The sequence below is a fragment of the Sebastes fasciatus genome, unplaced genomic scaffold, assembly GCF_043250625.1.
Source record: "Sebastes fasciatus isolate fSebFas1 unplaced genomic scaffold, fSebFas1.pri Scaffold_59, whole genome shotgun sequence".
Classification (NCBI taxonomy): domain Eukaryota; kingdom Metazoa; phylum Chordata; class Actinopteri; order Perciformes; family Sebastidae; genus Sebastes; species Sebastes fasciatus.
In genome coordinates this window covers 34,431-44,896 of record NW_027428247.1, presented here as the reverse complement: position 1 = coordinate 44,896, position 10,466 = coordinate 34,431, and the positions used below count along the sequence as shown (strand labels likewise).

The following is a 10,466-nucleotide window of genomic DNA, read 5'->3' as shown; positions in this document are numbered from 1 at the left end:
TATAGACACTGAAGCTCTACCTGTTCATTCTCTGTCCATCAACACTTCCTATAGACACTGAAGCTCTACCTGTTCATTCTGTCCATCAACACTTCCTATAGACTCTGAAGCTCTACCTGTTCATTCTCTGTCCATCAACACTTCCTATAGACACTGAAGCTCTACCTGTTCATTCTCTGTCCATCAACACTTCCTGTAGACACTGAAGCTCTACCTGTTCATTCTGTCCATCAACACTTCCTATAGACACTGAAGCTCTACCTGTTCATTCTGTCCATCAACACTTCCTATAGACACTGAAGCTCTACCTGTTCATTCTGTCCATCAACACTTCCTATAGACACTGAAGCTCTACCTGTTCATTCTGTCCATCAACACTTCCTATAGACACTGAAGCTCTACCTGTTCATTCTGTCCATCAACACTTCCTATAGACACTGAAGCTCTACCTGTTCATTCTCTGTCCATCAACACTTCCTGTAGACACTGAAGCTCTACCTGTTCATTCTCTGTCCATCAACACTTCCTATAGACTCTGAAGCTCTACCTGTTCATTCTCTGTCCATCAACACTTCCTGTAGACACTGAAGCTCTACCTGTTCATTCTCTGTCCATCAACACTTCCTGTAGACACTGAAGCTCTACCTGTTCATTCTGTCCATCAACACTTCCTGTAGACACTGAAGCTCTACCTGTTCATTCTCTGTCCATCAACACTTCCTGTAGACACTGAAGCTCTACCTGTTCATTCTGTCCATCAACACTTCCTGTAGACACTGAAGCTCTACCTGTTCATTCTCTGTCCATCAACACTTCCTGTAGACACTGAAGCTCTACCTGTTCATTCTCTGTCCATCAACACTTCCTATAGACACTGAAGCTCTACCTGTTCATTCTCTGTCCATCAACACTTCCTATAGACACTGAAGCTCTACCTGTTCATTCTGTCCATCAACACTTCCTATAGACACTGAAGCTCTACCTGTTCATTCTCTGTCCATCAACACTTCCTGTAGACACTGAAGCTCTACCTGTTCATTCTGTCCATCAACACTTCCTGTAGACACTGAAGCTCTACCTGTTCATTCTCTGTCCATCAACACTTCCTGTAGACACTGAAGCTCTACCTGTTCATTCTCTGTCCATCAACACTTCCTGTAGACACTGAAGCTCTACCTGTTCATTCTCTGTCCATCAACACTTCCTATAGACACTGAAGCTCTACCTGTTCATTCTCTGTCCATCAACACTTCCTATAGACACTGAAGCTCTACCTGTTCATTCTCTGTCCATCAACACTTCCTATAGACTCTGAAGCTCTACCTGTTCATTCTCTGTCCATCAACACTTCCTGTAGACACTGAAGCTCTACCTGTTCATTCTGTCCATCAACACTTCCTGTAGACACTGAAGCTCTACCTGTTCATTCTCTGTCCATCAACACTTCCTGTAGACACTGAAGCTCTACCTGTTCATTTTGTCCATCAACACTTCCTGTAGACACTGAAGCTCTACCTGTTCATTCTCTGTCCATCAACACTTCCTGTAGACACTGAAGCTCTACCTGTTCATTCTCTGTCCATCAACACTTCCTATAGACACTGAAGCTCTACCTGTTCATTCTCTGTCCATCAACACTTCCTATAGACACTGAAGCTCTACCTGTTCATTCTGTCCATCAACACTTCCTATAGACACTGAAGCTCTACCTGTTCATTCTCTGTCCATCAACACTTCCTATAGACACTGAAGCTCTACCTGTTCATTCTCTGTCCATCAACACTTCCTATAGACACTGAAGCTCTACCTGTTCATTCTCTGTCCATCAACACTTCCTGTAGACACTGAAGCTCTACCTGTTCATTTTGTCCATCAACACTTCCTGTAGACACTGAAGCTCTACCTGTTCATTCTCTGTCCATCAACACTTCCTGTAGACACTGAAGCTCTACCTGTTCATTCTCTGTCCATCAACACTTCCTATAGACACTGAAGCTCTACTTGTTCATTCTCTGTCCATCAACACTTCCTATAGACACTGAAGCTCTACCTGTTCATTCTGTCCATCAACACTTCCTATAGACACAGAAGCTCTACCTGTTCATTCTCTGTCCATCAACACTTCCTATAGACACTGAAGCTCTACCTGTTCATTCTCTGTCCATCAACACTTCCTGTAGACACTGAAGCTCTACCTGTTCATTCTCTGTCCATCAACACTTCCTATAGACTCTGAAGCTCTACCTGTTCATTCTCTGTCCATCAACACTTCCTGTAGACACTGAAGCTCTACCTGTTCATTCTCTGTCCATCAACACTTCCTGTAGACACTGAAGCTCTACCTGTTCATTCTGTCCATCAACACTTCCTGTAGACACTGAAGCTCTACCTGTTCATTCTCTGTCCATCAACACTTCCTGTAGACACTGAAGCTCTACCTGTTCATTCTGTCCATCAACACTTCCTGTAGACACTGAAGCTCTACCTGTTCATTCTCTGTCCATCAACACTTCCTGTAGACACTGAAGCTCTACCTGTTCATTCTCTGTCCATCAACACTTCCTATAGACACTGAAGCTCTACCTGTTCATTCTCTGTCCATCAACACTTCCTATAGACACTGAAGCTCTACCTGTTCATTCTGTCCATCAACACTTCCTATAGACACTGAAGCTCTACCTGTTCATTCTCTGTCCATCAACACTTCCTGTAGACACTGAAGCTCTACCTGTTCATTCTGTCCATCAACACTTCCTGTAGACACTGAAGCTCTACCTGTTCATTCTCTGTCCATCAACACTTCCTGTAGACACTGAAGCTCTACCTGTTCATTCTCTGTCCATCAACACTTCCTGTAGACACTGAAGCTCTACCTGTTCATTCTCTGTCCATCAACACTTCCTATAGACACTGAAGCTCTACCTGTTCATTCTCTGTCCATCAACACTTCCTATAGACACTGAAGCTCTACCTGTTCATTCTCTGTCCATCAACACTTCCTATAGACTCTGAAGCTCTACCTGTTCATTCTCTGTCCATCAACACTTCCTGTAGACACTGAAGCTCTACCTGTTCATTCTGTCCATCAACACTTCCTGTAGACACTGAAGCTCTACCTGTTCATTCTCTGTCCATCAACACTTCCTGTAGACACTGAAGCTCTACCTGTTCATTTTGTCCATCAACACTTCCTGTAGACACTGAAGCTCTACCTGTTCATTCTCTGTCCATCAACACTTCCTGTAGACACTGAAGCTCTACCTGTTCATTCTCTGTCCATCAACACTTCCTATAGACACTGAAGCTCTACCTGTTCATTCTCTGTCCATCAACACTTCCTATAGACACTGAAGCTCTACCTGTTCATTCTGTCCATCAACACTTCCTATAGACACTGAAGCTCTACCTGTTCATTCTCTGTCCATCAACACTTCCTATAGACACTGAAGCTCTACCTGTTCATTCTCTGTCCATCAACACTTCCTATAGACACTGAAGCTCTACCTGTTCATTCTCTGTCCATCAACACTTCCTGTAGACACTGAAGCTCTACCTGTTCATTTTGTCCATCAACACTTCCTGTAGACACTGAAGCTCTACCTGTTCATTCTCTGTCCATCAACACTTCCTGTAGACACTGAAGCTCTACCTGTTCATTCTCTGTCCATCAACACTTCCTATAGACACTGAAGCTCTACTTGTTCATTCTCTGTCCATCAACACTTCCTATAGACACTGAAGCTCTACCTGTTCATTCTGTCCATCAACACTTCCTATAGACACAGAAGCTCTACCTGTTCATTCTCTGTCCATCAACACTTCCTATAGATACTGAAGCTCTACCTGTTCATTCTCTGTCCATCAACACTTCCTATAGACACTGAAGCTCTACCTGTTCATTCTCTGTCCATCAACACTTCCTGTAGACACTGAAGCTCTACCTGTTCATTCTCTGTCCACCAACACTTCCTATAGACACTGAAGCTCTACCTGTTCATTCTCTGTCCATCAACACTTCCTGTAGACACTGAAGCTCTACCTGTTCATTCTCTGTCCATCTACACTTCCTATAGACCCTGAAGCTCTACCTGTTCATTCTCTGTCCATCAACACTTCCTATAGACACTGAAGCTCTACCTGTTCATTCTCTGTCCATCAACACTTCCTGTAGACACTGAAGCTCTACCTGTTCATTCTCTGTCCATCAACACTTCCTATAGACTCTGAAGCTCTACCTGTTCATTCTCTGTCCATCAACACTTCCTGTAGAGACTGAAGCTCTACCTGTTCATTCTCTGTCCATCAACACTTCCTGTAGACACTGAAGCTCTACCTGTTCATTCTGTCCATCAACACTTCCTGTAGACACTGAAGCTCTACCTGTTCATTCTCTGTCCATCAACACTTCCTGTAGACACTGAAGCTCTACCTGTTCATTCTGTCCATCAACACTTCCTATAGACACTGAAGCTCTACCTGTTCATTCTCTGTCCATCAACACTTCCTATAGACACTGAAGCTCTACCTGTTCATTCTCTGTCCATCAACACTTCCTATAGACACTGAAGCTCTACATGTTCATTCTGTCCATCAACACTTCCTATAGACACTGAAGCTCTACCTGTTCATTCTCTGTCCATCAACACTTCCTATAGACACTGAAGCTCTACCTGTTCATTCTCTGTCCATCAACACTTCCTATAGACACTGAAGCTCTACCTGTTCATTCTGTCCATCAACACTTCCTATAGACACTGAAGCTCTACCTGTTCATTCTCTGTCCATCAACACTTCCTGTAGACACTGAAGCTCTACCTTTTCATTCTCTGTCCACCAACACTTCCTATAGACACTGAAGCTCTACCTGTTCATTCTCTGTCCATCAACACTTCCTGTAGACACTGAAGCTCTACCTGTTCATTCTCTGTCCATCAACACTTCCTATAGACCCTGAAGCTCTACCTGTTCATTCTCTGTCCATCAACACTTCCTATAGACACTGAAGCTCTACCTGTTCATTCTCTGTCCATCAACACTTCCTGTAGACACTGAAGCTCTACCTGTTCATTCTCTGTCCATCAACACTTCCTATAGACACTGAAGCTCTACCTGTTCATTCTCTGTCCATCAACACTTCCTGTAGACACTGAAGCTCTACCTGTTCATTCTGTCCATCAACACTTCCTATAGACTTTGAAGCTCTACCTGTTCATTCTCTGTCCATCAACACTTCCTATAGACACTGAAGCTCTACCTGTTCATTCTCTGTCCATCAACACTTCCTGTAGACACTGAAGCTCTACCTGTTCATTCTCTGTCCATCAACACTTCCTATAGACTCTGAAGCTCTACCTGTTCATTCTCTGTCCATCAACACTTCCTGTAGAGACTGAAGCTCTACCTGTTCATTCTCTGTCCATCAACACTTCCTGTAGACACTGAAGCTCTACCTGTTCATTCTGTCCATCAACACTTCCTGTAGACACTGAAGCTCTACCTGTTCATTCTCTGTCCATCAACACTTCCTGTAGACACTGAAGCTCTACCTGTTCATTCTGTCCATCAACACTTCCTGTAGACACTGAAGCTCTACCTGTTCATTCTCTGTCCATCAACACTTCCTGTAGACACTGAAGCTCTACCTGTTCATTCTCTGTCCATCAACACTTCCTATAGACACTGAAGCTCTACCTGTTCATTCTCTGTCCATCAACACTTCCTATAGACACTGAAGCTCTACATGTTCATTCTGTCCATCAACACTTCCTATAGACACTGAAGCTCTACCTGTTCATTCTCTGTCCATCAACACATCCTATAGACACTGAAGCTCTACCTGTTCATTCTCTGTCCATCAACACTTCCTATAGACACTGAAGCTCTACCTGTTCATTCTGTCCATCAACACTTCCTATAGACACTGAAGCTCTACCTGTTCATTCTCTGTCCATCAACACTTCCTGTAGACACTGAAGCTCTATCTTTTCATTCTCTGTCCACCAACACTTCCTATAGACACTGAAGCTCTACCTGTTCATTCTCTGTCCATCAACACTTCCTGTAGACACTGAAGCTCTACCTGTTCATTCTCTGTCCATCAACACTTCCTATAGACCCTGAAGCTCTACCTGTTCATTCTCTGTCCATCAACACTTCCTATAGACACTGAAGCTCTACCTGTTCATTCTCTGTCCATCAACACTTCCTGTAGACACTGAAGCTCTACCTGTTCATTCTCTGTCCATCAACACTTCCTATAGACACTGAAGCTCTACCTGTTCATTCTCTGTCCATCAACACTTCCTGTAGACACTGAAGCTCTACCTGTTCATTCTGTCCATCAACACTTCCTATAGACTTTGAAGCTCTACCTGTTCATTCTCTGTCCATCAACACTTCCTGTAGACACTGAAGCTCTACCTGTTCATTCTGTCCATCAACACTTCCTATAGACACTGAAGCCCTACCTGTTCATTCTGTCCATCAACACTTCCTACAGACACTGAAGCTCTACCTGTTCATTCTGTCCATCAACACTTCCTATAGACACTGAAGCTCTACCTGTTCATTCTGTCCATCAACACTTCCTATAGACACTGAAGCTCTACCTGTTCATTCTCTGTCCATCAACACTTCCTGTAGACACTGAAGCTCTACCTGTTCATTCTGTCCATCAACACTTCCTATAGACACTGAAGCTCTACATGTTCATTCTCTGTCCATCAACACTTCCTATAGACACTGAAGCTCTACCTGTTCATTCTGTCCATCAACACTTCCTATAGACACTGAAGCTCTACCTGTTCATTCTGTCCATCAACACTTCCTATAGACACTGAAGCTCTACCTGTTCTTTCTGTCCATCAACACTTCCTATAGACACTGAAGCTCTACCTGTTCATTCTGTCCATCAACACTTCCTATAGACACTGGAGCTCCACCTGTTAATTCTGTCCATCAACACTTCCTATAGACACTGAAGCTCTACCTGTTCATTCTGTCCATCAACACTTCCTATAGACACTGAAGCTCTACCTGTTCATTCTCTGTCCATCAACACTTCCTGTAGACACTGAAGCTCTACCTGTTCATTCTGTCCATCAACACTTCCTATAGACACTGAAGCTCTACCTGTTCATTCTCTGTCCATCAACACTTCCTATAGACACTGAAGCTCTACCTGTTCATTCTGTCCATCAACACTTCCTATAGACACTGAAGCTCTACCTGTTCATTCTCTGTCCATCAACACTTCCTATAGACACTGAAGCTCTACCTGTTCATTCTCTGTCCATCAACACTTCCTGCAGACACTGAAGCTCTACCTGTTCATTCTGTCCATCAACACTTCCTATAGACACTGAAGCTCTACCTGTTCATTCTGTCCATCAACACTTCCTATAGACACTGAAGCTCTACCTGTTCATTCTGTCCATCAACGCTTCCTATAGACACTGAAGCTCTACCTGTTCATTCTGTCCATCAACACTTCCTATAGACACTGAAGCTCTACCTGTTCATTCTGTCCATCAACACTTCCTATAGACACTGAAGCTCTACCTGTTCATTCTCTGTCCATCAACACTTCCTGTAGACACTGAAGCTCTACCTGTTCATTCTCTGTCCATCAACACTTCCTATAGACTCTGAAGCTCTACCTGTTCATTCTCTGTCCATCAACACTTCCTGTAGACACTGAAGCTCTACCTGTTCATTCTGTCCATCAACACTTCCTGTAGACACTGAAGCTCTACCTGTTCATTCTCTGTCCATCAACACTTCCTGTAGACACTGAAGCTCTACTTGTTCATTTTGTCCATCAACACTTCCTGTAGACACTGAAGCTCTACCTGTTCATTCTCTGTCCATCAACACTTCCTGTAGACACTGAAGCTCTACCTGTTCATTCTCTGTCCATCAACACTTCCTATAGACACTGAAGCTCTACCTGTTCATTCTCTGTCCATCAACACTTCCTATAGACACTGAAGCTCTACCTGTTCATTCTGTCCATCAACACTTCCTATAGACACTGAAGCTCTACCTGTTCATTCTCTGTCCATCAACACTTCCTATAGACACTGAAGCTCTACCTGTTCATTCTCTGTCCATCAACACTTCCTACAGACACTGAAGCTCTACCTGTTCATTCTCTGTCCATCAACACTTCCTGTAGACACTGAAGCTCTACCTGTTCATTTTGTCCATCAACACTTCCTGTAGACACTGAAGCTCTACCTGTTCATTCTCTGTCCATCAACACTTCCTGTAGACACTGAAGCTCTACCTGTTCATTCTCTGTCCATCAACACTTCCTATAGACACTGAAGCTCTACCTGTTCATTCTGTCCATCAACACTTCCTATAGACACTGAAGCTCTACCTGTTCATTCTCTGTCCATCAACACTTCCTATAGACACTGAAGCTCTACCTGTTCATTCTCTGTCCATCAACACTTCCTATAGACACTGAAGCTCTACCTGTTCATTCTCTGTCCATCAACACTTCCTGTAGACACTGAAGCTATACCTGTTCATTCTCTGTCCACCAACACTTCCTATAGACACTGAAGCTCTACCTGTTCATTCTGTGTCCATCAACACTTCCTGTAGACACTGAAGCTCTACGTGTTCATTCTCTGTCCATCAACACTTCCTATAGACCCTGAAGCTCTACCTGTTCATTCTCTGTCCATCAACACTTCCTATAGACACTGAAGCTCTACCTGTTCATTCTCTGTCCATCAACACTTCCTGTAGACACTGAAGCTCTACCTGTTCATTCTCTGTCCATCAACACTTCCTATAGACTCTGAAGCTCTACCTGTTCATTCTCTGTCCATCAACACTTCCTGTAGACACTGAAGCTCTACCTGTTCATTCTCTGTCCATCAACACTTCCTGTAGACACTGAAGCTCTACCTGTTCATTCTGTCCATACAACACTTCCTATAGACACTGAAGCTCTACCTGTTCATTCTGTCCATCAACACTTCCTACAGACACTGAAGCTCTACCTGTTCATTCTGTCCATCAACACTTCCTATAGACACTGAAGCTCTACCTGTTCATTCTGTCCATCAACACTTCCTATAGACACTGAAGCTCTACCTGTTCATTCTCTGTCCATCAACACTTCCTGTAGACACTGAAGCTCTACTTGTTCATTCTGTCCATCAACACTTCCTATAGACACTGAAGCTCTACCTGTTCATTCTCTGTCCATCAACACTTCCTATAGACACTGAAGCTCTACCTGTTCATTCTGTCCATCAACACTTCCTATAGACACTGAAGCTCTACCTGTTCATTCTGTCCATCAATACTTCCTATAGACACTGAAGCTCTACCTGTTCATTCTGTCCATCAACACTTCCTATAGACACTGAAGCTCTACCTGTTCATTCTGTCCATCAATACTTCCTATAGACACTGAAGCTCTACCTGTTCATTCTGTCCATCAACACTTCCTATAGACACTGAAGCTCTACCTGTTCATTCTGTCCATCAACACTTCCTATAGACACTGAAGCTCTACCTGTTAATTCTGTCCATCAACACTTCCTATAGACACTGAAGCTCTACCTGTTCATTCTGTCCATCAACACTTCCTATAGACACTGAAGCTCTACCTGTTCATTCTCTGTCCATCAACACTTCCTGTAGACACAGAAGCTCTACCTGTTCATTCTGTCCATCAACACTTCCTATAGACACTGAAGCTATACCTGTTCATTCTCTGTCCATCAACACTTCCTATAGACACTGAAGCTCTACCTGTTCATTCTGTCCATCAACACTTCCTATAGACTCTGAAGCTCTACCTGTTCATTCTCTGTCCATCAACACTTCCTATAGACACTGAAGCTCTACCTGTTCATTCTCTGTCCATCAACACTTCCTGTAGACACTGAAGCTCTACCTGTTCATTCTGTCCATCAACACTTCCTATAGACACTGAAGCTCTACCTGTTCATTCTGTCCATCAACACTTCCTATAGACACTGAAGCTCTACCTGTTCATTCTGTCCATCAACACTTCCTATAGACACTGAAGCTCTACCTGTTCATTCTGTCCATCAACACTTCCTATAGACACTGAAGCTCTACCTGTTCATTCTGTCCATCAACACTTCCTATAGACACTGAAGCTCTACCTGTTCATTCTCTGTCCATCAACACTTCCTGTAGACACTGAAGCTCTACTTGTTCATTCTCTGTCCATCAACACTTCCTATAGACTCTGAAGCTCTACCTGTTCATTCTCTGTCCATCAACACTTCCTGTAGACACTGAAGCTCTACCTGTTCATTCTCTGTCCATCAACACTTCCTGTAGACACTGAAGCTCTACCTGTTCATTCTGTCCATCAACACTTCCTGTAGACACTGAAGCTCTACCTGTTCATTCTCTGTCCATCAACACTTCCTGTAGACATTGAAGCTCTACCTGTTCATTCTGTCCAT

General features: G+C 43.5%; 1 long non-coding RNA gene across 1 annotated transcript; it reads right to left on the bottom strand.

The window, feature by feature from the left end:
* Window positions 1-39: 39 nt before the first annotated feature.
* On the bottom strand, window positions 40-9,253 carry LOC141763840 (uncharacterized). The gene is made up of 3 exons (XR_012593179.1): window positions 8,192-9,253; window positions 2,343-7,899; window positions 40-1,952 (listed from the first exon to the last, which is right to left on the bottom strand). It is a non-coding gene; the product is annotated as an uncharacterized LOC141763840 (long non-coding RNA).
* Window positions 9,254-10,466: the final 1,213 nt, after the last annotated feature.